The following is a 26,537-nucleotide window of genomic DNA, read 5'->3' on the forward strand; positions in this document are numbered from 1 at the left end:
CGGATGTGGTCATGCTGCAGTCTTTTTCCCTCCAATTTTCCATTCCATCATGATTTTGGAAATGCATGCACATGTGTCCTGCATGCCTTTTTTTTTTTTTTTTTTTGAGAGTTTTTTGCTAGGTTTTATCTGCTTGTTTTGAGGCTATGAGCAAGGGCACCATGCGCTCACCAGAAAGGCAGAGAGAGACAGAGAGACAGAAAGTGAGAAATCACCCCCAGGGGGGATGGCCATGCCACAATCTCTTCTCCTCTTTTCCCCTCTTGGGATCTTGGGCATGCACACACACGTGCCTGGTGTGAGTTTAAGCCACCGGGTCCGGGACTCAAATCGTGGTCGACTACATGGAAGTCAGCGACAGCCATTACGCTAACTGCTCTTAAGCTACAGGAGTTGGGAGTCAAGCCATGGTCGGCTGAGTGGGATCTGGCTTCCGGTGCACCTGTGCCACAGGGCTGGCCCTAGACTAAAATCTAACTGGTTCTTGAAGTCATGGGATTATAGGGAACTCATTGTTTTCCTTATTTTTTTGTTTCTCAGATTTTCTGTAAGTAGCATGTTACTTTTAAAGTTATGTTACTTTTACTTCATTTTGTTTTTGTATAAAACCCTCTATTAGCAGTTTCGGTCACAGAACTGTCTACCCCCTTGTCTCTGTGGTTTGTCCAGGATAGGGCAGTGTGTCTTAAAACAGAACTGAAATTCCCATTTGTTGCAAATACACTTAGAAATACGAAAGGCGACAGGAATGCAGGACTAGGAGCTGTGACCCCAAGGCTGGAGTGTGGTAGCTTCCTCTGAATGGTGGGAGGACCCCACTCCTAATGGTGGGTGTGTCGTAATGCTTTTGTAAGCATTTCAAGTGTGATTTGAGAGGTGTTTCCGTCAGATGGATGAGTACTGAATAAGTAAGCACAATACTGGCCTGTTAGAATCTTCTTTTCTCATTGTTCTTGTCTTTAGTACAGCCTGCACCAGGAGCAAGATCTTAGATATCTCTTTAGCGACCACCTCTCCACAAGCCTGGAACATGAAGAGGGGCTCTTTTTCCTTTACTGATTCTATTGTTCAGTGTTTTCTTTCTTTCCACACTGAGCTGCGCTGTCAAGGGCACCTGGAGTTCAAGCTTCCTTTCTCCCGGGGCAGGCTGTCGTTGGGCTGACTTTCATGTGTTATTTTCCAGCTTTGAGTCATGTGGCCAGTTGTTGAAGACAGGCTCTAACTGCACGGACCGTAGCTTCATTTCATCTTCAGAGAAGTGGTCTATGACACGCCCGGATTAGGGACAAGAAGGCTTTTCACATTTTTAAATCTTGTCGCTGGTTATCACATTTTTTTTTTTAGAGGTTTTTGTTATAGGGCGCATGCGCTTGCTAGACAGACAGAGAGAGACAGAGAGACAGAAAGCGAGAAATCACCCCCCAGCGGGGATGGTGTACTTTTATCTTCTGTTCTAGTTCAATTTTCCTGATTAAATTCTGGGATATAATATTCAACTCCAGATTTGTCCCTACGATTAAGTTGGCCACTTTCGTAGTTTTTGAACTGTGGGTTTTTTTTTTTTTTTTTTTTTTTTGGAGAGATTTTTGCTATAGGGCGCGTGCGCTCGCCAGACAGACAGAGAGAGACATAGAGACAGAAAGCGAGAAATCACCCCCCAGGGGGGATGGTCACGCCGCAATCCCTTCTCCTCCATTCTCCTCTTGGGATCCTGGGCACGCACGCACACGCGCCCTGCGTGAGTTTTAAGCCACTGGGTCCAGGACGCGAACCGCGGTCGACTACGTGGGAGTCCAGCGACATAGCCATTACGCTAACTGCTGGTCCCACATTTTCTGAAGTTGAAAATAACAGTGTAAATAGTCTAATACTTACAGACTTACCAGTAAGCAGTACTAGGCCATCTGTACATTAAATTTACACTTAAGAATAACACGGCTCACGACATTAAAGACACTCTGAAGTCGTGCCCGTTTTTCCTTCTCTTTTGAAACGGCCGGTTGTCCATTCCTAGAATATGGTTTGCATGGGGAGCTAGGTCTGAACAGAGGCTTGCTTACTCTTCCATTTGCTCATCCTTACGGCAGTCCTTGCAGGCTCTTCTGTAGCGTAGCTCACAATTTGCCGACCTGATTGCTAACTCTGTGTGGACTCGCTCTAGGGTATGTGGCCTGGTGTGCCAGCTTAAATGGGTGACTATAAGTCATGTTTGGTCTGACGTACTTGGCTCTATAGTTCTTTTCTTGGTTAGTCAACAGGGCAGCATTGATGGGAGCTAGGCTGAAAGGTGGGCCGCTTAAACTGTAATACAAAGTCAGGAAGAGCTGTAGCCAGCGACGCTGGATGAAGAGACCACACTGGATAAGAACTCAAGGAGTGTGTGTGGGGTGTGTGACAGGTTGTGCATACCCCTGTGTAAACAGGTGGCTGGGAATTGTTTAGCGTGGTCAGCAGCCGTGCTGTGGGGGGACCGCTGATCTAGAAACTAGACTCACGGCTAGCTTTCTTGGCAGCCACATTAGTCAACAAAAATTGTGTGTCTAAATAAAAGTGCGCACTCACTAGAGAGAGAGAGAGAGAGAGAGAGAGATCATCTCCTGGGGAATGGCCACGTCTCATTCTCCTCTCTCCCATTCTCCTCTCTCCCATTCTCCTCTCGGTATTCTGGGCACGCACATGCCTGGCGTGTTCCTCAGGCCATTGGTCTGGGACCCAAACCACGGAGCTGGGCACGTGGGATCCAGCCGTCTTAACTATGATTCTGTTGGCTAGCCTGTCTTATAAAAATTTAATTTAAATTAAAACATTTTTTTCTAAGTCCATTCTTTCATCTCTTCCATGAAAGACCAGACAGACACTCCCACCAGGGTCCCCTTGCTGTGCAGAGCGCCGCATGGTCTAGCCCTGTTTTAAACAAGAACTAACAACAAGTTAGATTTCCCCTAGCTCAGGTATGCGTATTAGATGCTTTAAATCTTGACCTAAGACTTCCCCTTTCTTCTTGTGACATTTCGGCTTTCTCCGTTCTGGCATGTTCAGCCAGTTCAGATAATGTAGTTCTGACCCGGTCATCTGTCATGTCAGATGGCTGCGTGTAACCCCTCCGTGCGGTCGGCACAGTAGTCACTCAGGGCCCGGTGCCGCTTTGTTCACCTTCCCCTGGCCCCCGTCATTCTCCCCCAGTCCTCCTAGTAACCCAGGGTGCATCAGCCTTTGTAGGCGGCCAGAGGGCAGAGGGCTGGAGTCTGTGCCAAGATACAGAGGAAGCTAATCATAGCCGTGACCTCGACCTCATTAACATTGTGTTGGAACCACAAGAGCCAGCAATCCATGGCATTGTTTGACTTTGGATTGTCTCCACTGATTTATGGTCACGGGTCCATACTCTGCCTTCTCAGGGCGGCAGATGTCAGAGCCAGATGAGAAGGTAAGAGCTGATCAGTACCTTCTGTTGGGCCATTGGAAAAGTCATGACGCATTTTTGCATAGAAAAACACGTCCTAACTTTTCCAGTGACCCAGTACCTCCTTTTTACTCCCTAAAAATTGGACTTTGGATCGTCAGCCAGTCATTGGGATGATTGATGGTGATTTGGCCCCAAGACACCAGGTCTGACAAGGCTGGAGTAAAGAGCTAAAGCGGGTGACTGATGTTCCGCAGGTGGGGGTGAAGGCGTGATAAAGTGCCCTCACCCCTTCAAGCAGGGTGTCTTGGACTCACGTGTGTGCAGGAAATCACCCAGAAGCTTGTGACAGCCCAGCCTATGAGCCATCAGGGCCAGGAGCCTGGGCCTGACCTCTGCATTTCTAATAACCCTCCTGTGACAACGATGCCCCTGAACCTGTGGGGGCACACTGGCAGCCATGGGGCCTCACCTAAAGCCAGGATGTGGACCGGACTAGGGACAGTCAGCTGGAGGCTGGACCTTGGGACCAGGCGGGCTGTGTGGTCTGCCTTAGATGGTTGCCTCCTACTTAGGGCTGGCCTCTCTGGGGTAAGACCAAAGGTCCTTCGCCCTGGCATTTGTTCTCGAGGAGCAGCTTGTGCAGGGACTCCCTTAGTCCTCAGGGCAGAGAGATCATGGTGTATAAATGTAAGCCATATTCCAGCTACAGGAGAATACGGGAGAAGGGTTTTTGTTTTGGTTTCGGTTTTCCATGGGTGGGGGCACCAGGGAGCTAGGTTTCTAGTGAGGTCCATTTCCTCATTACTTGTTGGTTATGTTCTATAAGTTTAACTGGACAAAGAAGGCTCTAACTTCCTTCTATTAAACCTCCATTTTCCCACACGCCCTGTAGCTTTGAAGTTCTGTGATTACAAAGTTCTTACAAAGTTGCCTATTGTTTCATGTGGAGCATTATTTCTGAAACTCACCCCACACACTGCTGGGGTGCTGGCTAGGCACAGACATTGCCAGGCACTCTTCAGGGGTTTTGACTGTCTAGGTTTGGAGTCGGGCCTTTGAAACAAAGTTTCTAGGTGGTTCTTTTGATCAGGCACGTTCTAGAAACACAGTTTAGGGAAACAGCTCTTCAGAATCCTGTCTGGGGGCCAACAGGTGATGTGGTTGGGTGACTGGATTCCCATGTGGCTGACTGTGTTTGAGTCTCGGAGCTGGCGGCTTGCTTCCTCACTCCCCACCCCCTTGTCTCTCGCTAGTGAATTAAAAGAAAAAAAAAGTAAAGAAACCTGTCTGCCTGAACCTGGGATATTGGGCATGTCTGTGGGTCACCTTTACCTGCTCATTTCTTGGCCTCTTGGATTGTTTTGAAGGACTGTCATCTGTTGGATCCACTTTAGTTTTTACCTTGACATATGTATGGTTTTGTCCTTATAGAGAGGCCCTTAGCTTGGATGGGACCAAGTCAGGGAGTCCTCTGCAGCAGGGTGAGAAGGGTTCTGTGAAGCCTGTGTTCTAGGCAGCTTTCATGGCCATTGACTATTAACTGTGTTGGGGCATCCTCTGAGAGCCTGGGCTGTGAGCTTTGACCTCTGCAAAGAAGTCTTTAGGGTGTCTTGACCCTGACTCTTCCCACTCTCTCCCCTGCTTTGGTTCAGACCCTGGAGATGCTAACCATCTCCTTTTCAAGTTATCAGATGACCAGAAATGGATGGAAAGGGACCCCCTTCTCTGTGAGCCAGCTTGGTTCTGATCCACACGATCTGGAAGATAGAGGAGTTGGACTTCGCACACCATTGTATCAACACGAACCTCCTTTCCTTTCCTTTCCTTTCCTTTCCTTTCCTTTCCTTTTGCTATAGGGCACATGTGCTTGCTGAGGAAAGAGAGAGAGAGACAGACACACAGAGAGAAAGCAGGAAATCACCTCCCAGGAGGACTGTCCACTCCGCAACCCCTTCTCTATTCTCTCAGGATTTGGGGCACACTCGCCTGATGAGCTTTTTCAAGCTGCCAGATCTGGGACTTGAACCATGGTTAGCCACATGGCAATCCAGCATCTTAACCATCACACCATCTGCTGACCTCCTGAACCTCCATTTCAACAGACGCAGGATCCATTTGAGCCCCACCCTGGGGCAGAGTCAGCTTCTGAAACAGATGAAGTTGGAAATGGTCAATGTGGACAGATCCGAGCGGTATGGGAAGGGCTCCTTACCCAAAAGTGGAGTTCATTATCTGCCTTGTTGAAACGCTGCCATTAGAGGGATTTGGTTGAAAGGTTTCTCTTAAAGCCTCTTATACATGTCACCACAGGGCAGGTGACATATTCATTATTTATACCTTAACAGGAATAATTTTGTGAAATGTTTGTAAGATCAGCTAGTTGCCATCAGCGTATGAAGGGAGTGAGCTTGGATGGGGTGGCAGGTGGGTGGGGCACTGTGCAAGGAGTTCGGGGCAGGGTGAAGGACCACAGAGGGCCACCCGAGGCACCAGGTGTCCAGGCAGCTGAAGGGGAGCACAGGATTCTTGGAAGGGCACCAGGGAGAACTGACTCGTTCACTTGTGTGTGCATTATGTGTGTGTGTGAACATGCACACGTGTGCATGTGTGTGTGTTTGTAGGTGATAGGATCATCACTCTCATGGGTGGTCCATTTGGCACACTTCCTATGGGGCCATTTCACATGTACTTGGGTAGTTGTAATGAAATGCCGGCTGATCTATACATGAAAATTAAACCTAAGGTTAGAGACTAAAAGCGTACCTAGGATTCTTTTGCTCTTTTTTATTTTTAAGGTGATTTGGTTTTGAGAGAGAAGCTAAATCCAAAACTCCTAGAACGATTCTGTTTCTGAACCTGCTCGAACAGGTGAATTGGCAGCAGCAGAAACCTTCCCTCCTCTTCTGAAGGGCTCTTCCCAACTGTGTCAAAGAACAAGCACATTTTCCAGGGATCTTCAACCCCTGGAAAGCAAAAAGAAAACCCAAGACCTTGTCCCCAAGCTTGTTTGAGAGGTACCACCTACTTTCAGAATAGCGTGGGCATGGGTGGGGCCATGTGTAAGTAGCAGTCAGGGTGTCTGCAGCATTACTTGGTCTGTGCTAAGAGGGTGGGTCACTGCTGCCCCTGTCCTACATGTGGTTCATGGCCTGTCATGAGGTCCCCTCCGCAGCCACCCATGGGCAGACCTTGGTCTGAGCACAGGCCCTGGAAGCCGAGCTGAATGTATCGTCCACTTCATGATCAGTATGGGGCATGGGTCTGAGCATTTTTATGCTTCGGACATCATTTGTTCCCTTTTGTAAAGTAAAGCAAGAGATACTCAATAGAATAATCAAGAATATGAGAATTTGCCTTTTTATGGAAATGTACTTTTTGGGGAGGAAACAGTAATCTTTTTCTTTTGTAGGGAAGAGATAGGTATTCAAGAGGAACTTCGCCTGGCAGCTAAACCAGGCTCTTCTGACTCCTGAATTACTGTATCCCTCCTGGGCCTCATGGTTTGGGTAATCACAGAGTGAATTCTACTCTACAAAGAAACTTGACTGGGACCAGCAGTTAGCGTAATGACTATGTCGCTGGACTCCCACATAGTCGACTGTGGTTTGAGTCCTTGACCCGGAGGCTTAAACTCATGCCGGGTGCGTGTGCATGCGTGCCCAAGGTCCCGACAGGAGAATGGAGGAGAAGGGATTGTGGCATGGCCATCCCCTTGGGGGGTGATTTCTCTCTGTCTCTCTCTTTCTGGCGAGCACATGCTCTCTATAGCAAAAACCTCTCCAAAAAAAAAAAAAAAAGAAACTTGACCCTCTGATAAAACCATGTGGAACCTTCCAGAATGACCTTACGGCTTCATTTCTAGAATGGTCAGGTTCTAAATCTAGGCGAGGGGAGAAAAAGGAAAAAACCTGTGCCCACTTTCCTCGAAGCTGAGTTCTCTTCGCCTGTACTGAGCAAAGGAGGGCTGCAGAGGGATGGGAACCTTGCCGGGGCTGAGACACCCACCCTGGGGGTGGATTGGTCTTGTCAACCCCAGTGGTTCCTGAGGCTAGGCATGGCTCCAAGCCTTGATAAAAACCAGCTTCATGTATTTTCTTTCATACAGAAATGGGCTTCAGGGGCCCTGTAGAGTATGGGGCCTTGAGCATAGAGTAGCTGTTGTCCTAGCAGGACAGGCCAGCTCTTCCTTCTATTGCCCTAGTACTGGTGTGCTCCAGGGCAGAAAGGCTATTCTGCACCCTTGGCCAGCATCAGAATCACCTGGAGGTCTTAAATCACTGCTTGCTAGGCATCCCCACAGAGGTTCTGTGGCACTAGGTCTGGGATAAGGGCAGAATTTTGCATTTCTCCCTGTCTCAGCTGATATTGATGCTGGTCTGGGGACTAGACTTTGAGAACCACTGGGACACCCAGGCTCTAGTGGGCCTCCCCGTAAGAGTGTGTTGAAATAGGCAGGCTATTCCTGTGGCTCTCAGCTGGTGTCTACCTGCAGAACTACACCCCCTGGAGGAACCTGTAATTGAGAAGCAACGTTAAAGACCAAGGTGGGGCATTGTGGGGAGCTAAGATGTGCTGTCCTTGCCTCCCAGTCCCTTCTTTGGGGTGTTACAGAAAGCTTTCTGAACCACTCCACTTTCCTACATATGCGCCTTCATTGGCTTGCATTGGCCTTCAGGTGATGTACAGACTCTCCAAAAATAGCTATAGGGCTCTGGGAGATGTCCCTGGACCCCTCTAGCGTCAACTGTTGCCTCTACAGGCTCTGCAGAGAGAGGCTCCCCATCACCTTGTGGCTTCCTGTCTTCAGCTTCTACCAGCTGCATCAAGGTCATGCTTGCTCCCTGTTTGCTTCTCTGTCTGGACTGCAGGCTCCTTCAGGCAGGGAGCCCATCAAGTTCATTCATGTATCTTCAGGCATCCCTGAGGGGTTCCAAAGGTTCATGGAAAAATACGTATTATGAAAAACTATGCATGGATTCAAAATATTTTTTGCACTCAAATAAACTTGTACTTTAATTCCATTTTCCATGACTTTTTCAAGTACCATCATAGAAGGTCCCTGGCACGTGGAAGGCCTTTGTAATCATTCTGTGAGTTCGGTGCTGCAGGAGAAGAAACTGAGGCACAAGTATGTTAAGCGCTTGTCACTGTGTTGTAAAGCCAGGATTCTCACTGAGGTCTGTTTGTTCCAAGCCCTTGGACAAGTGAACCTGGCTAGATTGTCTGCTCTGAGACAAAAGCCCTACCCTTATTTCTGTAGGTCTCTCCTGGGACTGTTAAAACACCAGCTCCTCCAAGTTAACAAAAGTGGCTTTTTCCTGTTGTTTTGCAGGTAGACTGGGAAGCAGACTCAAGCTCACAGCTGGCCTGCGGTTTCTGCATTTCATTAAGAAGTACCTTATCCGGTAAGGGCTGCCTTCCTGGGACACTCATGCCCGAGTGCATTGGCTCAGCACTGAGTTATGACAGTGCTCTCGGAAAACCACCTAGCGTTCCCATTCATTACAAAATCTTTAAGAGGGAAACAGCAGTTAGCGTAATGGCTATGTCGCTGGATTCCCACGTAGTCGACCGCGGTTCGTGTCCCGGACCCGGTGGCTTAAAACTCATGCCGGGCGCGTGTGCGTGCGTGCCCAAGATCCCGAGAGGAGAATGGAGGAGAAGGGATTGCGGCGTGACCATCCCCCCTGGGGAGTGATTCCTCGCTTTCTGTCTCTATGTCTCTCTCTGTCTGTCTGGCGAGCGCACGCGCCCTACAGTGGAAATCTCTCCAAAAAAAAAAAAATCTTTAAGAGTAGGCAATGTCTCCTGTAACAATGGTGCAAATGGTCCCCTACCTCTCTCTGGTGAGTTACCTGGTGAGGAGGGTTACCTCCTGACTTTCTCCTGGCTTTTCCCCCAATGATGATTTTTCCTTTGCTCCTGCACTTGGGCCAATGCTTCAGAATTCCATTTCCTCATTAAGGCTCCACCCAAATTTCCCATTATTTATCAAACTCTTTGAAAGAGAGGCTGTGAAAAGGCAGTTTCTGGCCTCCTTTCCAGCAGAACGAACCATTGCTTCTCTGTGCAATGCAGAACAGCTTCACTTCAGCTTTGCTTTCTTGTTCCATCATGTTTCTCCCATAGTCTGAGTGCTCGGTCTTCACCTAACATTTCTAGCATGAAGCACGTTTTCTTTTTTTCATTGCTTTTTTTCTTTTAATGCCATGTGATGTGTGTACATGTGAGAGAGTGAGAGAAAGAGAGAGAGAAAAGCAACCCCAATAGAGCTTGGCCATGCCACAATCCTTTGTCCTCCATTTCTCCATCCCATCAGACTCCTGGGGACGTGGACATGCACAGTCAGTGTGTTGCTACTGGGGTTGGGATTTGAAGCTGGGTCAGCCATGTGAAATGTGGCTTCTTAACACTTAACCTTTGTGCTACAAGAAGGGCTCCCAGATTTTCAATCAATGAAAATATGTTAATCTGAGAGGGGAAATGCCCTAGTACACTAAGGCAGAACTACAAAAAGATGTCTTCCTAAACCAACGAAATGATTTGTAGAGTGCCTCTTTGGATTAAGTACCTGGTTGTTTGCTCACATTTATCACACTCAATTGAGAATTTACTATAGTAATAGTTAAATCAATAGACACTTAGCCTCTTACTCCTCTTGAAAAGGGTTAAGTTGAGAGTTTTTATTTCATCTTGTTCCTCTTGAGTTGCATAAGGGATGCTAGCTTAGGGAACAGCAGTGTATTAAATGTCAACCTGTGGCCATGAGTTTAGCTGCCTTTGGAAAGAGACACAGTTGCCTGCCAGCCCTGGAAGCCCCAGTCGGCCCAGTGGTTGGTGTGCAGACTATGGTAGGATTGCACATGTGCCTGAAAGTAGAGGCAGTAGGGTGTACACAGCAGATTATCTCAATTCGCAATCTACAGGAAATAAAAATACTGCTCAGTGGCCAGAGTATTTGTTTTTCTTTAAGGTTTTTAGGTTTAATTAGCTTTCATAAAAAGCTTTTTTAAAAAAATTGCCAGGGAATTCATTTACTCACCAGAGAAGGGAGAAATGACTCTTCATTTGGGAGTGGACACACCACAATCCCTTCTCTATTTCTGTATCTTTTCAGGATTTCAGGAACACACACTTAATGTATCCAGCATGTTTTTCAAGTCATCAGAACTGAAATTTGACCCCTGTGGTCAGCCATGTGGGCTCCCTTAACCAGCAGGCCATAGGGCCAACCCAATAAAAAGCTTTTAAAGCAATGCATTTAGTTTGGTAAATCAGTGCTTTAAAGGTGCATTGATTAGCTTGAGGTGCTCATTGCTTCGTCATGTGGGTTAGGGCAGTTATAGTCCTGTAAATTGAAGCCAGATTGAGACCTGGGTCCTTCCAAGAGCTTGGGGTGACTAGATTCACTGAAGCCTGGGGTGAGACTTACTTCTTTTTAAAATTATTTATTTCATTTTTTATTATTTTTATTATTTTAATTTATTGTAGGGCACATGTGAGTGAGAAAGAGAAAGAGAAAGTGAGAAAGGAAGCCATCGGGTCTGGGACTCAAACCATGGTTGGCCACATGGTCTTTCGGCACCTTAACCACCATGCCACTTGCTGGCTCCCCAGTACTTAATTCTTACTCTGTTTCTCTATTAAACATCGTTCAGCTTTTCCAGTTCCTTTGCTGGGTGTTTGCAGCACAAAAGCAAAGAGAAAGAAGTTGTCTTCTGGTTTCTATATGTGTTTTCTACAACCTAGTAGGGGGACCCAGCTGATGGGTACCATGTAAAAGCAGTCTTACCCAAGGTTTCTTCTGCCTGGTGCTGACTCCCAGTTGTGCAGCTGCCTGAAGAGAACCGATTGAAAGATATGGCAGTATAAGATATTTCATTCCCAGCTGACCCTCAACATGGTTTGCCAGGGATTTCCAGTCTCCATGGAATCAGCTTGTCTATCACACTTGAAAAAATAAACTAAGAAAATAAGTCAAAATGAAGAATCTCAGATGTTAAAATATGAATGGGTTTTAGCAGGCTTTGGGAATGTGAGATATTACTGAATATTTGTGTCACATCATCCCAAGAGAAGTTGAGTGCAGGGCATTTGTTGTTTGTCTGGTCTTCACCCAGCTAAACTCATGGGGGTGCTTACCAACTCATGATATGTAGCAACTCACTGAGCTTCTAGGAGAGTTTGGTTCTCAGAGTGCTTCTTGGCTTATAATACAATTCTAGACAGGGAAGGAAAAAACAACCCCCAAACAGCAAGGTCTGTGAAGACCCCAAGTTACTGTGCTGATCCCCTCTACACGGGACTCGTACACAAATGTATGTCCAGGCACACATTCCAGAGAGCTCTAAATGAATATTGACCACCCACATTATTCATCCTAGTTTGAAACTCCAAGACTAAGTTATATAGTTCCTGAATTTCCTTAGAGGTTCTGAACTGGTAATACATGTTTTTGGCTTTTAGAATGGTGCTGTTCTTTCATGTAGTGTCATGTTTACCATCTCTACAGATGGGACTACTCTTGCCTCATCAGTCAGGTTTGTATACCAGGGAGTGCATGTTTTTAAGATAGCTGTTTTGTGCATTGGCCTTGATACACAGACAGTGTCCAGCATGGACCTCTTGTGTCCAGGGTAGACATCTGGGAGCAGACAAAGCAGTTGGTCTGCCACTCAGGCTCTGATATCCTAAGAACTGAGCTCTGTTTCCTTTATCACTGAAATGCCAGGGAACCAGGTTCCAATACCTGGATGAACAAATGGTACACCTCCTCTCGGGCTTCACAGTTGTTGATTTTTGTCCCCAGGTTGAAGCGTTTATGTTCAGCTATAGTTTCTTAAAGAGGAAACAAAGTCTACAAAATAATCTTTCAAGATTCTTTGGGAAACTGCATCCATGTGTTGCCACCTCTGGGAAGGATTTGCTATGTTCCATCAAGGGCACAGCCAAGGCATAGTTTAGGAACCAATGCCTCCTTGGATGAGGGAGCTCATCAGCTGTGATTTATTGGCTGGCTTATTTTATTCACTCTCTGGGTCGATTTGCACTACAATTTGTAAGTTCTTATTTCTAGGAAAAGTTGATATTAAATAGATATCTTGGGCTTTTTGCTTTATGGTAAGATGGGGTATATTGTTTTAATTAGTCTCATGTCCTCTTTCATTTAAGAAATTACTTGTTTGGGGCTAGATAGTGGCATAGCAGTAAACTGTGATGCTTTGTGCTACACTGTGCAAGGCAGTACCACATGGGAAGGTTCACAGTTCAAATCCAGAGACCTCCCTGAGTACTTAGTGTACATGTGTGCCTGTGATCTGGTGCTGGTTGCTTGGAGGCGTTTCCCCCTTTCTCTCTCTCTCTTTCACTTGTGGAATCAATACACTTTAAAAAGGAAAAAAAAAGGAAAGACTTCCCTGTTTGTTAGGGTCTATTTAGAATTTGTACCTAAGTTGGAAGGAAGCCCTTTGGATAATTAGTTAATAAATATAACTTTTCCAGACAGGCAAAAGACAAAGAAAAATTCAGCTCATCCATCTCTTTTAATGAGAAAGAGTAAGTCCCCTGCATTTTTATGGTTCCTTTTCCCTGTACATCACTTTTTTTTTGGAGAGATTTTTGCTATAGAGCATGTGCACTTGCTGCAGAGACAGAGAGAGACAGAGAGACACAAAGTGAGAAATCACCCTTGGGGGATGGCTATGCCGCAATCCCTTCTCTTCCACTCTCCTCTCAGGATTTCTGGCATGCACACACACACGTGCCCGGTGTGAGTTTCAAGCCACAGGATCCAAGACTTAAACTGTGATTGGCCATGTGGGAGTGCAGTGATGTAACCATTATGCCATATAGCTTTTTTTTTTAAGTTATTTTTTTCTTTCATGAGCAAGAGAGGCAGAGACGGCACCCAAAGCAAGGTCCTGATGCTGTGATCCACTCCCAGCTCCAGGCAGCCCCAAATCACTGCCTGGTGCACTCAGGGAGGTCTTCGGACATGAGTTCTGAACCTCCCCATGTAGGTCAGCTTGGCAGAATGCTGTGTTTCACCTATGCCCCAACCCTCCTAGATCTTTTTTCTTCTTTTTCAAGAGAGATTTTTGCTATAGGGCATGTCCACTTGCCAGAGAGACAGAAAATAAGAAATCATCCCTTGGGAGGGATGTCCACGCTGCAACCCCTTCTCCTTCATTCTCCTCTTGGGATTTTGGGCAGGCATGCACACATGGCATGAGTTTTAAGCTGCCGGGTCTGAGACTTGAACCGTGGTCGACTATGTGGGAGTCCAGTAACATTACCATTATGCCATCTGCTGGTCCCTTTACTTTTAAAAAGTTTTTTAGAGGGCATATGTACTTGGAGGAAGACAAAGATGTAGAGAGAGAGGGGGAAAACATCCCCGTGTGGGATAGTTATGTGCACTCTCTTCTCCTTCATTCTCTTCCCAGGATTTTGGGCATGCTGCACACATGCCTGGTATGCTTTTCAAGCTGCTGGGTGCGGGACTCAAACTGCACCAGCCATGTAGGATCCAGACACTTTCACTACCATGCCACCAGCAGACCCCTAGATCATTCTTATATCCATCACCTTTTGAGGCTTCTGGAGTCCTGTTCTCTTCAGGGTCCTTCAGATCAGACGCCTTGGCTGACTCCTTTAGACCTCCTCCATTAATGCTCACCTTCCCTCCACTTAATTTCCTAGTGGCAAGCCTTGGTGCTCACCTCACCTGCATTTCATCTGACTGGCTGGCCTAGCTGCAAAAGAAGTCCTTCTTCCCTTTATGGCTACAATTTGCAAAAGAAAACAAATAGCTCTCATTGCAGTCCAACAGGCTGGAGAAAACCATTCTCCTTGTTGCTGGGTTCAAAGTGCGCTTCGCATTTTATGTGGGTGATCAGCCCTCCTGAGGTGCCGGGTTGAGTGGGCCTGGTGGACAATTAACCACGCTGACCTCCTCCTTTGGCTCTGCCTTTCTGGCTGAGTAGCCGCAAATGCTGCCAGTGAGAAGGGGCTGCTGCTCCTTTGAGCGGAGCACCAGGCAGGGGTGGGGAAACATTTGATCTGGTTCAAAAGGGATGTCTCTGAAGCATGAAGATTGAACTGATTGTGACCCCACCCTGGGGGAAGAAGACTCTCCCTCTGGAGAATAGGCCAGGAGGAAGAAGCCGGCAATTACCGATCCCACTGGCCTGTGGGTCTTCAGGGTCTCATATCCGTTTAAAAGAGAGAGAATTGGGGTTGAAAGTAATAAAGTGGGCCTTAAATTAGAGGAGCAGGGGTCATTTCATCTAATTTTGTGGTTGTTACTGAGGAATAAAAGGCAGAGGAGATAATTTCATTAGCCCTTTGAGATCTTTATCACAGCAAGATGGCATTGGCGATGGAGCAGAGCCTTGTGGGCTGTCTGCCTCTCTGGGCAAACCTAGGAGTGGATTTCCATGGCCTCTGGAGAGGGCTTGGGAGGCTCAGCAGCCCTTCTCTGCACTGTGGTTGGGAACATGAGGTCTCTGCTGCCATAAGTGAGAGGGTGTGGCCACAAGTCCTGACACATGACACTCTCGGCCAGCTACTCAGGAATGTGACATCCACACCAGAAGGAGGGAAGCCTCTGCACAAGGCAGGCTGCTTGGAGCTGGGCTGTTGTCTTGGACTCCTCAGGAGGACTTGCCAGCCTCGTGGGTTAATTCGGAGCATGCAGATGTCTGTCAGCTTCCTCTGAGCTCGTGTTGTTTAAGGTATTAAACCCTTTGGTGGAAGGTGAGCAGAGAATCGAGAGCTGTGCCTTTTGTTGGGGTTTAAGCAGCAGCAGGTACAAACTTCCATCATAAACAGCAGAATGGTTTAGTTTATGCTTGTCACTGCTTAAAGGCTGTGCCAGGTGGGCAGGAATTTCTGTGTTGGCAGGGAAGGAATTGAGGCCGAGAGAGGCAGCATAGTTGGCCTGAAGTTTCCAGTAAGGAAGTAGGAAAACCAGACTCCACACCTGGACTTCCAGCCCTGAAACTAAGCCCTCTGTGACTGTCATGAGAAGGGACAGGAAAGAGGAGGAGGTGGAGGAGATCCATAGAGAACTCTCCAAGTGAAGCGAGAGAAAAGTCATAGGGAACAGATAGTTTTATGTACCAGCCCCAACTGGCACTGTTCCCCAAGGCAACTTGGTTTCTTTGGGGAGGAGGCAGAGGGAGCAAAGTGATCAGGGTGGGCAGGGAGAGTGTGGGGCCATGTAGAGAAGCTGAGGAGCAGGAGTGAGAAGGGCCGTTCACAGGTCTGACACAGTCTGAGCAGAGCGCTGGTGAACCACTGGCACGCCTGTGCTGTAGAGAGAAAGGATGGAGACCTCCACCATCAGCGTCACTGAGTCTTGTTAGTTTATTTCTGGGTTCTAGCCTTTTCCACGTCCGTCTTCATTCCCACTCTCTCATGTCTGATTGGTCTCTTTACTTTCTTCTTCAGTGTATTTATTCAGTTCTTCCAAAGAGACAAAGAGAGTCTGAGACAGAAGAGATTGGCACCCCAGCAGAGTCTTCATGCCAGGATCCACGCCCAGTCCCAGCTGAACTGGGTCACGGGCATATGTGCATATTTGGTGTGCCTGGGTAGATCCCGGGCTGCGAACCCAGTTGTGTTACTGCTCGCCACCATCTGACCCAACGACCGACGGCCAGACTGTCTCCATCTTCTCTCTCTCTACTGTGAGAGTTTATGCTTAATTGTGAAAGGAGACAACTTCTTGGTATACTACTAAAAACTTTTACCACTCTTAAGTGCATTTAATCACAGTTTAGGTTTGTATACTTTGTATAAAAATCTATTCCACCCGTTAACTCAGAAGCTGGACTTTCCCCCCTGCAAGTGGATAATGGAGACTTCAGATACCTCCTTTTCAGTAGACGTAGTGCTAGAACTCCCAGAAGGCTAGACTCCAGCCAAGCGTCCTGACGTTGTCTGAGGGGAACTCTGGGGTTGGCAAGAAGATTTTTACTCGTCTCATCAGTGCTCGTCCATGCCCTGTACAGGAATCTCTGTCCCTGTGATACTTCGAGGCAAGTGTCCTGCTTTGGCCACGCGCTGTTCCTTTTCTTCATGACTGTGGCTAATCAGAACTTGGCTGTGCTTCAGTGCCTCTTGAAAGCTTTTCTCTCTGGCTGTGTTCAGGAAGTTGAAGTGCAGTGTCAGAAATGATGTGAGTTGATGAAGAAGAAATAAACAAAGTCAGGCAACATGTGAGGGAGGCTTGGCAGCCCTGCTCCTGTTTTTCTGTAGTTTTGATCTAAAGGAACCAGATTTCCTCTGTGTTGAAGGAGTGGGGCTGTGAGGATTCCTGTGCCAAGGAGTTTGGGCTGTGTATGCCAGCAGGTCTCCTAAAGTGGGGTCCACTTAGTCTAAAGGACTCTGGGATGGGACCAGCAGATGGGATAATGGCTACACCGCTGAACTCCCATGTCGTCAACTGTGGTTTGAGTCCTGGACCCAGTGGCTTAAACTCACGCTGGGCACCTGTGCGTGCGTGCCTAGGATCCTGAGAGGAGAATGGAGGGGAAGGGATTGCAGAGTGGCCATCCTCCCTGGGGGGGGATTTCTCACTTTCTCTCTCGCTGTTTCTATCTTTCTGGTGAGCACACGGGCCCTATAGCAAAAACTTCTCAAAAAGAAAAGAAAAGAAAAGAAAAGAAAAGAAAAGAAAAGAAAAGAAAAGAAAAGAAAAGAAAAGAAAAGAAAAGAAAAGAAAAGAAAAGAAAAGAAAAGAAAAGAAAAGAAAAGAAAAGAAAAGAAAAGAAAAGAAAAGAAAAGAAAAGAAAAGAAAAGAAAAGAAAAGAAAAGAAAAGAAAAGAAAAGAAAAGAAAAGAAAAGAAAAGAAAAGAAAAGAAAAGAAAAGAAAAGAAAAGAAAAGAAAAGAAAAGAAAAGAAAAGAAAAGAAAAGAAAAGAAAAGAAAAGAAAAGAAAAGAAAAGAAAAGAAAAGAAAAGAGAAGAAAAGAAGTCTGGGTTGAAAATGCCTAGTACATGGTTGGCAGAATGGAGGTATATGTAGAGGTAAAATAGCATCTGTTCAGGAAAGCGGAACATTCCAGAATGCTTTGGTCGCTCTCTTGGCACCAGTACAGAGAATGGAGAATTTGAAAGCGGGGGGTGGGGATGGGGTGATTTTAAAGAGCCTCTAGTCCGAGTGCCTTATTTTGGTTTAAGGCACTGAATGATTTGGCTAACGCCACACCAAGGCAGGGTTCCTGGCCTGTCTTGTTTATTTACTTTCATACCTTTGGTTCCTGGCAGGAATTAGATGCCTAATACGCATTTGCCAGGAGAGTGAATGATACAAGGAAGATGTGGTTCTGACTCCCATCCCGGGCTCCGAAGTAGGTATAGGCTGGACACTGTAAGAAGTGATGCCAAGGAGCTTTTACTCAGCTGAGGCTTTCTTGGGATTGCGTGTCAGTTAGGAAACTGAGCCGTCTCAGGTCAAGCTGGTTCTTTAACGTTGGTGGTGAGGTCGAGGGGAAATCATGCTTGCCTCGATGAGAGTGGGTGAGGGCCAGGAAAGTCACCTCACTCAGCACCCGAGGCTCGTTTCTAGTTGGATTTTGGGTGAGTGGGGCCCTCCGGAAGTGACGACTGTGACACATCGGGCTTAATGTGTTCCCGCTCTCTAAGCACGTTCCCAGAGCTGGGAACCCGACTCCTCTTGTGGCCCAGTCACCTTTTACCAGAGAGAGGTGCGTGCAACCTGGAGCTTATGGAACGTGCTTGTCTGTTTGTAAAAGTGTGTGTGTGTATACACATGTGTGTACAAAATATCATAGGTGTGACTGCAGGGTCTGGGAATCTGAGCCCAGTAGCAGCAGGAGGAGGGCTAAGTTCTTCACCATGGGTCTCCACCATTGCTCAACTCTGTTTTGAAAATTGCAGCCCTGCTGTCCTGGCCCCAAACCTGGGAAGCCCGGCCTGGAATGGGCTGTGCTTAGAAACCTATAGCAGTAAGTGAGAACCTCACCATGATTTTAAGCAGCACATCATTGCAAGATTCTCAGTAATAAGGGAGATTTAAATTTTAGACCAGTTATAGGCGATCAGTTTGTGATTAAGTTGCTAAAAGGAATTCGTGAAGTCAGAAATCTTTTTTAAGTTCACGAATGCTGGCCTGAGGAGACATCATTGCTTCCTCTCTGGTCCACCTACTCATCTCTCCATTTGGATAGGGGCGTGTCTCTTTCAGTTGACTTTGGGGCATCACCCCTTGGCCTTGGCGTCTAGCAGAGAGTGCATCCTCTGGAATCCTTGGCATCTGGCTGTTTTCCTGTGGAATTTCTGCTTGAGGAGAGAGCACAGTTTCTCCGGAAGTCTCCTTCCCTGCTGCACCTAATAGTGACGGGTGACCTCTCCTCACTTCTCCCTGGGAAGTGGTAGCAGACAGTCCATCTAGTGGGTCCAAAGAAAGCTGGATTCAAATCCTGACTGATGACTGCAGAGAGAATGGCTAGGCTGAGGCTTTGCTCTCTGTTGAAAACACAGGCCTTTGTGATCGAAAGTTACTTTCCGCGGGCCAGACGTGTATCTGAGCAGGTCTCCGTAGCAGTGAGAATTATTGCAGCTCTCTAGGCTACTTGAGCTTAAATAAAAAGAATAAACTTAAACTTGCATGGTGGCATTAATTGTTATTTACTTTTTTTGTGAAAATCAGGCTTTGGAAAGTGATTTTGTGGTAGTGTCATCTCTTCCTGGTGTTTGAACTTCTCCTGGGGCTGTTCTTTGAAACTAAGGTAGTTATTTGGGAGCTTACCCTGTTGTGTGGAGCTCCTTGGAAGTGAATAGTAAACCCAGAACATTCTATGTGGAAACTGCGCATATAGAAACAAAGTAAGAACATATAGGAATGGTCCTACAGCACAGCAGGTAAATGCTGTGTGAAGGGAGTCAGATCCCACATGGCCAACCATGGTTCAAATCCTGACCCTGGCAGTTTAAGAAACATGTTGGGCATGTGTGTGCACATGGCCAAAATCCTAACAGAAAGGAGGAGTGGGAAGGGGATTGCGAGTGACCAGCCCTATTGGGGGACACTCTCTCTCTTTCTCTCTCTCTCTCTCTCCCTCTCTCTCTGGTGCACCATCTGGCATTTAAAAAAGAATACTTACATGTTGATAAAAATAGCTTATTTGAAAAATTAGTTTCATTCATTTACATGTGAGGATAATGTCTTTCTCTTTGGGGTCCTTTTGAAGTCTATCTTCTTTTTCCTAAGAGAGAGAGAAAGAGAAACAGGCACCTGTAACAGGGTCACCCCAACTGTGGCTGCGGGGTTCATGGCACACCTCATGGGCACATGTGGGTGCCTGGTGTGTACTCAGGACGCAAGCCTGGGACCTTCCCACCTGGGTCCAGCATGACAAGTGTGGCTGTACCCTGCACCCTTGCGGCCAGCTCTCCTCAGGATTCCTGGAAGTATAAACAAGAGTGAGTTGGGAGCGCTCAGCTTCCTGGGCTGCGGGCCTTGGGCTTTCACAGAGTGCTCTCTGATGATTTTAGAGATCATCCCTGTTAGAAGAAGAGTGTCTCAGCATTTCTGTTGACCATGACACACCTTCCATTTACTTACTTATTTTACTGCATGTGACATAGTTTCAGCGGAGGAGCTCTCTCTTTCTCGCATTAATTAATCAGTCTTTGGGGACCCAAAACCACAGTGGCAGAACAACGTTCATGGAGAGTTCTATAATGGAGATTTACGAAAGTAAATGCTTGCAATGTGATGCAATTCTATATTCACAGGATTCCAACACTGCAAAAAGTTCAATGTGAACACATTAGATTTGTTCATATTTGTGCTTTTCTTACTGCAAAGTAAATTAGTGTGTGTGGATTAATTACCCCCCAAGTAAGGTAAAAATCATGTAAGTACAGCTTAATGGAGTAATAGGAGTGTAAGAATCAAAGTGTAAGGCTGTGGATTTTTTTGCAAGAATTTGCTCCCATTTTAATGACACAAACCAGAAAAGTCATTGATGTGTCCCTCTTTTCTTCCATGTATAATCTATGTTTTCTCTAGGTGACTGCCTCTCCTACTGTGTATTCTTTTATCTCAGAACCAGGGTAAAATCTCAGCTCATTACCCCAGTTTTATCACCTCTTCTAAGAGAGGACCAAGTTTTTCCTCCTGCCAGTCTGGGCCCCAAGGCTATCTTGGTCTGTATCGTCTGGTCTTTCTGGAGCTCAGCTCACCCTGAATCTAAAGAGCATGCATTTTCTGTAGCCCCAAAATACTAACGGTTAAATACCCAGGACTAGATTTTGTTTGGAGATTATGTAGCTTCTTTAAATATTTTACTAATTAAGAAACATTAATTAGTAATGGAGAGCCTGCCAAGCCTCTTGGAGGAAGAGGCTTCTCTTCCTCCACTTCTCTGCCGCCTCCACTTTGCCACAGTGAGGATGTTCTGAACTCTGTTGTACGTGGGCAAGACCCAGCTTTGAGAGATGGGCAGGCCTGGGGTTCATTGCTGTTCCACACTTCCAGACTCTATGACCCCAGACCAGTTACTTCTCTCTCTAGTACTTAGTCTTCACCTGTAGAATGGGGATAATCATGCCTACTCCGTGGAATTGTTAGGATTAATGGAGGAGCAAGGCTGCCTTTGAACAAACCAGTGCCTTCTGTGTTCTCTAATTGTTGCCCTCTTGGCCGAGGGCTCAGCATTTTGGTTGCTGATGTTGTTTTCAGGTACACGATGGGCTGAAATGCTGGTGCCCCTCTGTCTCTGTTAGACTCCTACTGGCTGAGTTTCCAGGAGCTCCTGGGGCTCATGTTGACTCTTCATTGCAGGCAGATTCTGGAAGCTGGAATGTTACTGGGCTTCTTTGCCTTTAGGGTCAAAGGACGTCTAACGTGTGTATTTTGATGTAAGTTAACATTTACTAGTCATTTAAAAACTTTCCTGAGCCCTGTGGTCAGATTTGTCAGAGTATGAGCTTTTGAGGAGCAACACCCTGGGCAAGGGCTATTGTCGCTGGAGCCCCGCTTCGTGGGACAGTTTAGATTCTACTTCCTGGGCTAATGTCCCAGCAGAAAAGAGGGGCAAAGCCGAAAAGTTGTATGAAAAGTGTTTATGTTTGTCGTGGGAGAACAGCAACTTATCACACACCATTAACGGGCCTGGCCTGCGAACAGTCCCGCACTGTGGTTTGCACCGGCGCACCAGTGTAATTTATTTCACTGAGGGAGTTGTGGTTTTATGTGCCATGTATCGGTGTCATTGAAACCTTGTTTTAAGAGGAAAATAGCAATTAATGTTTTAGAAATAGGAAATAGCTTTCCAAATTTGTGGTAGACGAGACTCAATAAAAATGACTATCAGGGGTTCCCCAAAGGTGAATGTAAGAGTTTATAAATGGTGTTTTCTGTCTGGTAGTTGGACAGCTTTTGATTTGTAAGTAGTAACCATGGTAACACGGCCACAAACAGAACAGGATATGTAAGAGAGCACTACTGCAGAGAGCAAAGTCATTCCACAGAGACCCACAGGCAGGCATCTGTTCATCCTAGGGACAGGTGGCAGAGGTCAAGGGTATGCTTGGTCTGATGAGGCCGTGTCTGTGCCATTGCTGCTATTGTTCTCCTGTTGGGCAATGGCAGATGGAGGGGCCTGCACTCAAAGAACAGCTGCTAATCTTAACCGTAGCTCTTGGTTAGCCTGTGCCCGGGCATGAGCATTTCAGTTCATTATGGTGAGAACAACAGACTCGAGCATATGGGAGCCATTGAATACTGGTTTTTCTCTGTGTGTATGTGTGTGCTGGTTTTCAGTATATTGATGAGATTAGACTGTGTAAGAGTGACTCTTAAAGATTAAGTTACAGACTGGTTTCATGATGAGAATTACCAAGTTCAGACTTCTTGTAGGAGAACTCTTTTAAAATGAGATTTTTTCAGTGGAGCCACAGGACATGTGCATTTATGTACAGAAATTAAACTGTACACACATGGCTTGACAGCAGGTGGAAAGAAATAACAATGAGAATAACGGGGGTGGGTTCGCAGTGTCCTCAGTCGTGGGCACCGTTGCCACCTTGCGCTGGCTCGTTCTGTGCTGTGGGGGCTGTCCTACACATCATAGCGTGTTTCGCAGCATCTTGCCTCTACCGGCTAGATGCCAGGAGTACCTTGCTCCCTCAGTGAGGGTGATGAAAAATGTCTCAGACACGTCCACGTGGGAAGAGGCAGCGTGGTCAGGTTGAGGCCCACTGCCTTGGCGTGAGAGTGACACGAGGTACTTCTCAGCCTGTAGCTCCCTTTGAGGATCTCGGTTCAAGGTTCTCTCCTAGATCATCTAGCTTTTCTGAGTATAACTGAGTGAATAAGAGTCGAAACTCTGAGGCATAGTGAGTGGAAACCCTAACTCAGAAATAATTATGTAGTTGAACGCATTAGAGATTTACTGGTCAAGGAGGGCAGCCTCAGTGAAATCTGTCCTAGAAATCTCAAAGAGCAAAGCCATCCAAGAAAAGTGATGGATCCATTGACATGAATCATGGCCTTGTTCAGAATTTCTTGGTAATAGTGAGGCTCATGGCCATTGTTGAAATCCCGAGTCTGTTTAATGCCATTGTGTTGTGTCCTGGTGTTTTTGACCAGTTGTTCAAAAAAAGAGAAGCAGTTACTCTCGTACCTTCTTAGGCTCAAAGGCTGAATCCTGTGTTTGGACCATAATCTCAAAAGGCACAATTCTAAATGCTATAATCCCAAAGTTAGAATCCAGAAAACTCAAAATCCCACAAGTATGAATTTGGAAAAAGTAATTAAAAAGTTACTTAAAATACATTTGTTTGCACATTTAAAAGGACATTTATTTGAAAAACATTAAAAACACAACAGAACAATTCATGGACCACTTGACACAATAAACGAGGCAATGATAGCATGCATTTATTTTCAAGCATAAACACATATGATAAATGACAGTCACATAGGTGTAACAGGTTTGAGCAGATGAACCATATTCATGAAATAGTAAGTCAAAAAGCAAAGTATAAAAATGCCCATCACTGTGGTTGGTAATTGTGTGCACCCAGCTTTATAGCTGGTCATTTGAAATACTGTGATGGACAACCTAAGTCTTCTGGATAACCTGGATCAACAAATGCAGTAGGCAGGCTGCCTCCCTGGTATGGTGGTTAAGGTGGCTAGATCCCATATGACTGACTGTGCTGTTCAAGTACTGGACCTGGCAGCTTGAGAAGCGTGCTAGGTATGTGCACATGCACACCCAAAATCCTGAAAAGAGGGAAAGACGAAGGAGAAGGGACTATGGTGTGACCATGCCCCGTACTGGGTGCTTTCTCCTCTCTCTCTCTCACTGTCTCTCTCTCTCTAGGGAGCACACTCACTCACAAAGAAAAAAATTGCAGCTGTTCACCACTGCATGTGCAGTCACTGAAAGAACTGAGATGTATCTTTCACAAATGCAGACATAGGAAAGAACATCTTGTCATTTACTGAGAAAGTTCTCTTGTTTTTAATATACATATCAGTGCTTACACTAAGTCAACGTAGTGAGAGTTGGCCCCATAGTACAGTAGTTAGGTGTGAGGCAGAGGAAGCTGGATCTCCCATGGTCCACCTTGGTGACGTGAACACACTGGATGCATGCATGCATGCACAAGCACATGTACATATGTACACAAGTCCAGAGTCCTGACAGGATAGAGAATTGGAAGGAAAAGTGTGACCAGGCTTCATTTGGGGGTGCCCTCCCTTTTGTGTGTGCATATATCCTCTGGCGTGAAACATATACATATGTACATATATAAACATCAAAGTCAACATTGTGATAATACACATTTGCAGAGAAAATTTGCTAAAAAATGCATATTAAAAGTGCAAAATAAATTAGAATTCCAGAAACTTCTTAAAGTAAGTTGTACCTTTAGCACTGAAGTTCTGCGAAGATGAACTATATTATGTAACAAATTATAAAAAGTAATACTGACAGTTTAAAATGGGGAGAAGAAAACTCAAAAAGAGAAAACAAAAACTAAAAAGAAGATTCATGTGGACAAGGGTACTAGAGGGTTGGATGCTGGGCACTTGTACAGAGGCTGCGCAGAAGAGCTGGCTGGCTTTCACAGTCAGGGACTGGAATTTGAAGACTGGCATCATGATCAGTAGCTGCCTTTTTTCCTTTGGGGCATGTGTCTCCTTGAAGAATACATACCCTTTTTTTTCTATAGGAATTGAGATTTTGGAGATTTTGGCATTCAGAATTTTAGCACTTGGGATTTTAAACTTTCAAGGTTGTGATTTTGAGAATTTTAGAGGTTAAGGATTTTAGAGATTTGAATCCTTTGAGATTTAAACATTCAGGGCCTTGGTATTTGGGACTGTGTATTTCAGGATTGTAAGCAGCACTACGGAAGCAGGCCATTCTGAAGGAGCATGTTCAAGGCTTCATGCAAATTACCTTTATCAGAGTGTTTAAACTGTTTTGGATGGGTCAGCTGATGGCATGCTGGTTAAGGCCAACTGCAGTCAGGTTAGGTTCATGTCCCTAACCTGGTGGGTATAAAAGATGCCAGGAGCATGTGCATGCATGGCCGAAATCCTGAGAGGAGAATGGAAGAGAAGGGTTTGCGGTGTGGCAATCTCCCAACCCCTCTCCCTCTAGTGAATACACATGCCCTATAGAAAAACTAAAGTAAGTAAGTAAGTAAGTAAATAAATAAATAAATAAAATATTTTATATACTCTATGGCAAGAGAGATTTTGTATTTTTTTCTTAAAGAATTAATTTTTTTTAGAGAGTTTTTTTGCTATAAAGCACATGCACTCTCTGGAGAGACAAGAGAGACAGAAAGTGAGAAATCACTCCCGTGACCCTCCCCATGCAGGATGGCCATGCTACAGTCCCTTCTCCTCCATTCTCCTCTTGCGATCTTTGACACACGTGCACACATGCCTGGAATAAGTTTTAAGCCACCAGGTCTGGGACTCAAACCATGGTCGACTACATGGGAGTCCAGCAACATAACCATTATGCATCTGCTGATCCCTTATTTAATTTTTAAAAACTTATTATTTTTCATTTGACCAGAGAGAGCGAGAGAGAGAGAGAGAGAGAGAGAGAAAGCAAGCGCCAGATCCAGGACTCAAACCAGGGTCAGCCATGTAGGAGTCCAGCACCTTAACCATCATCTCACCTGCTGGTCCTGAGAGATTTTTGATTTTAAAATAATGCCCCTCTGCTTGAATTTGGGTGGACTTTGCTCTCTACTGATTCATAGAAGATGTTGGGAGTGTGCAGCATGACTTCTGAGACTCCATTATAGAAGGCTGTGCAGTTCTTTTTTGTTCCCTTCCTTTCTTCCTTCCTTCCTTCCTTCCTTTCTTCCTTCCTTCCTTCCTTCCTTCCTTCTTCTTTTTTTTCTATAGGGCATGGGTGCTCACCAGAAAGACAGAGAGAGACAGACAGACAGAAAGCAAGAAATCACCCCCCAGGGGGGATGGTCACACTACAATCCCTTCTCCTCCATTCTCCTCTCTGGATCTTGGGTATGCATGTACATGCATGAGTTTAAGCCATCACTGAGTCTGGGACTCGAACCGTGGTCGATCACATGGGAGATCAGCAACATAGCCATTACGCCAACTGCTGGTCCCAGCTTTGCAGTTCTGCCTTGCTGGCTGAGGCACTGCTCTTCAAGGCCTGAGCTGATTTAAGAAGTCTGACTACACAAGGCTGTTGTGGCAGGAGGGGCCATATGTAGGCTGTCAGGTGGGTATTCTCAGCTGAACCCCACTTTCCAGCCCTCCCCACTGCCAAGTGAATGAGGCCACCTTGCATCCATTAGACTAGCCTGTCCACAGTTGATGTCACCTGCCGGGGACCAACCTCGGCGTGGGTGGGTTATTTCGACGGAGGCGGCGAAGGTGAACAGAAGACAGAGGCCTCAGTGCCTTTTCATGCACATCCTATGCCGGACACCCCTCAGAGATTGCTCTCTGAGGAGTGACCACTGCTAGGAATCATTGTGCGTTTTTATTGAAAACGTGTTACATGCAAGTAAATGGAAGAGGGGCTACGTGTTTCAATTATCAGCTCATAGAGTTTTTCTTTTTTTTTTTTTGAGAGATTTTCACTGTAG

At 46.0% G+C, this 26,537-nt stretch overlaps 1 protein-coding gene across 1 annotated transcript in view; it reads left to right on the top strand.

The window, feature by feature from the left end:
• The first annotated feature begins 8,719 nt into the window (after positions 1-8,719).
• The window catches only part of LHFPL2 (LHFPL tetraspan subfamily member 2), a 164,755-nt gene continuing 146,937 nt past the window's right edge, over positions 8,720-26,537 (top strand). The window contains exon 1 of the mRNA XM_006143526.3: positions 8,720-8,811. The gene's annotated coding sequence lies outside the window, so the exon portion shown is untranslated. The remainder of the gene's footprint in view (positions 8,812-26,537) is intronic.

The sequence above is a fragment of the Tupaia chinensis genome, unplaced genomic scaffold, assembly GCF_000334495.1.
Source record: "Tupaia chinensis unplaced genomic scaffold, TupChi_1.0 Scaffold000099_1, whole genome shotgun sequence".
NCBI lineage: Eukaryota > Metazoa > Chordata > Mammalia > Scandentia > Tupaiidae > Tupaia > Tupaia belangeri.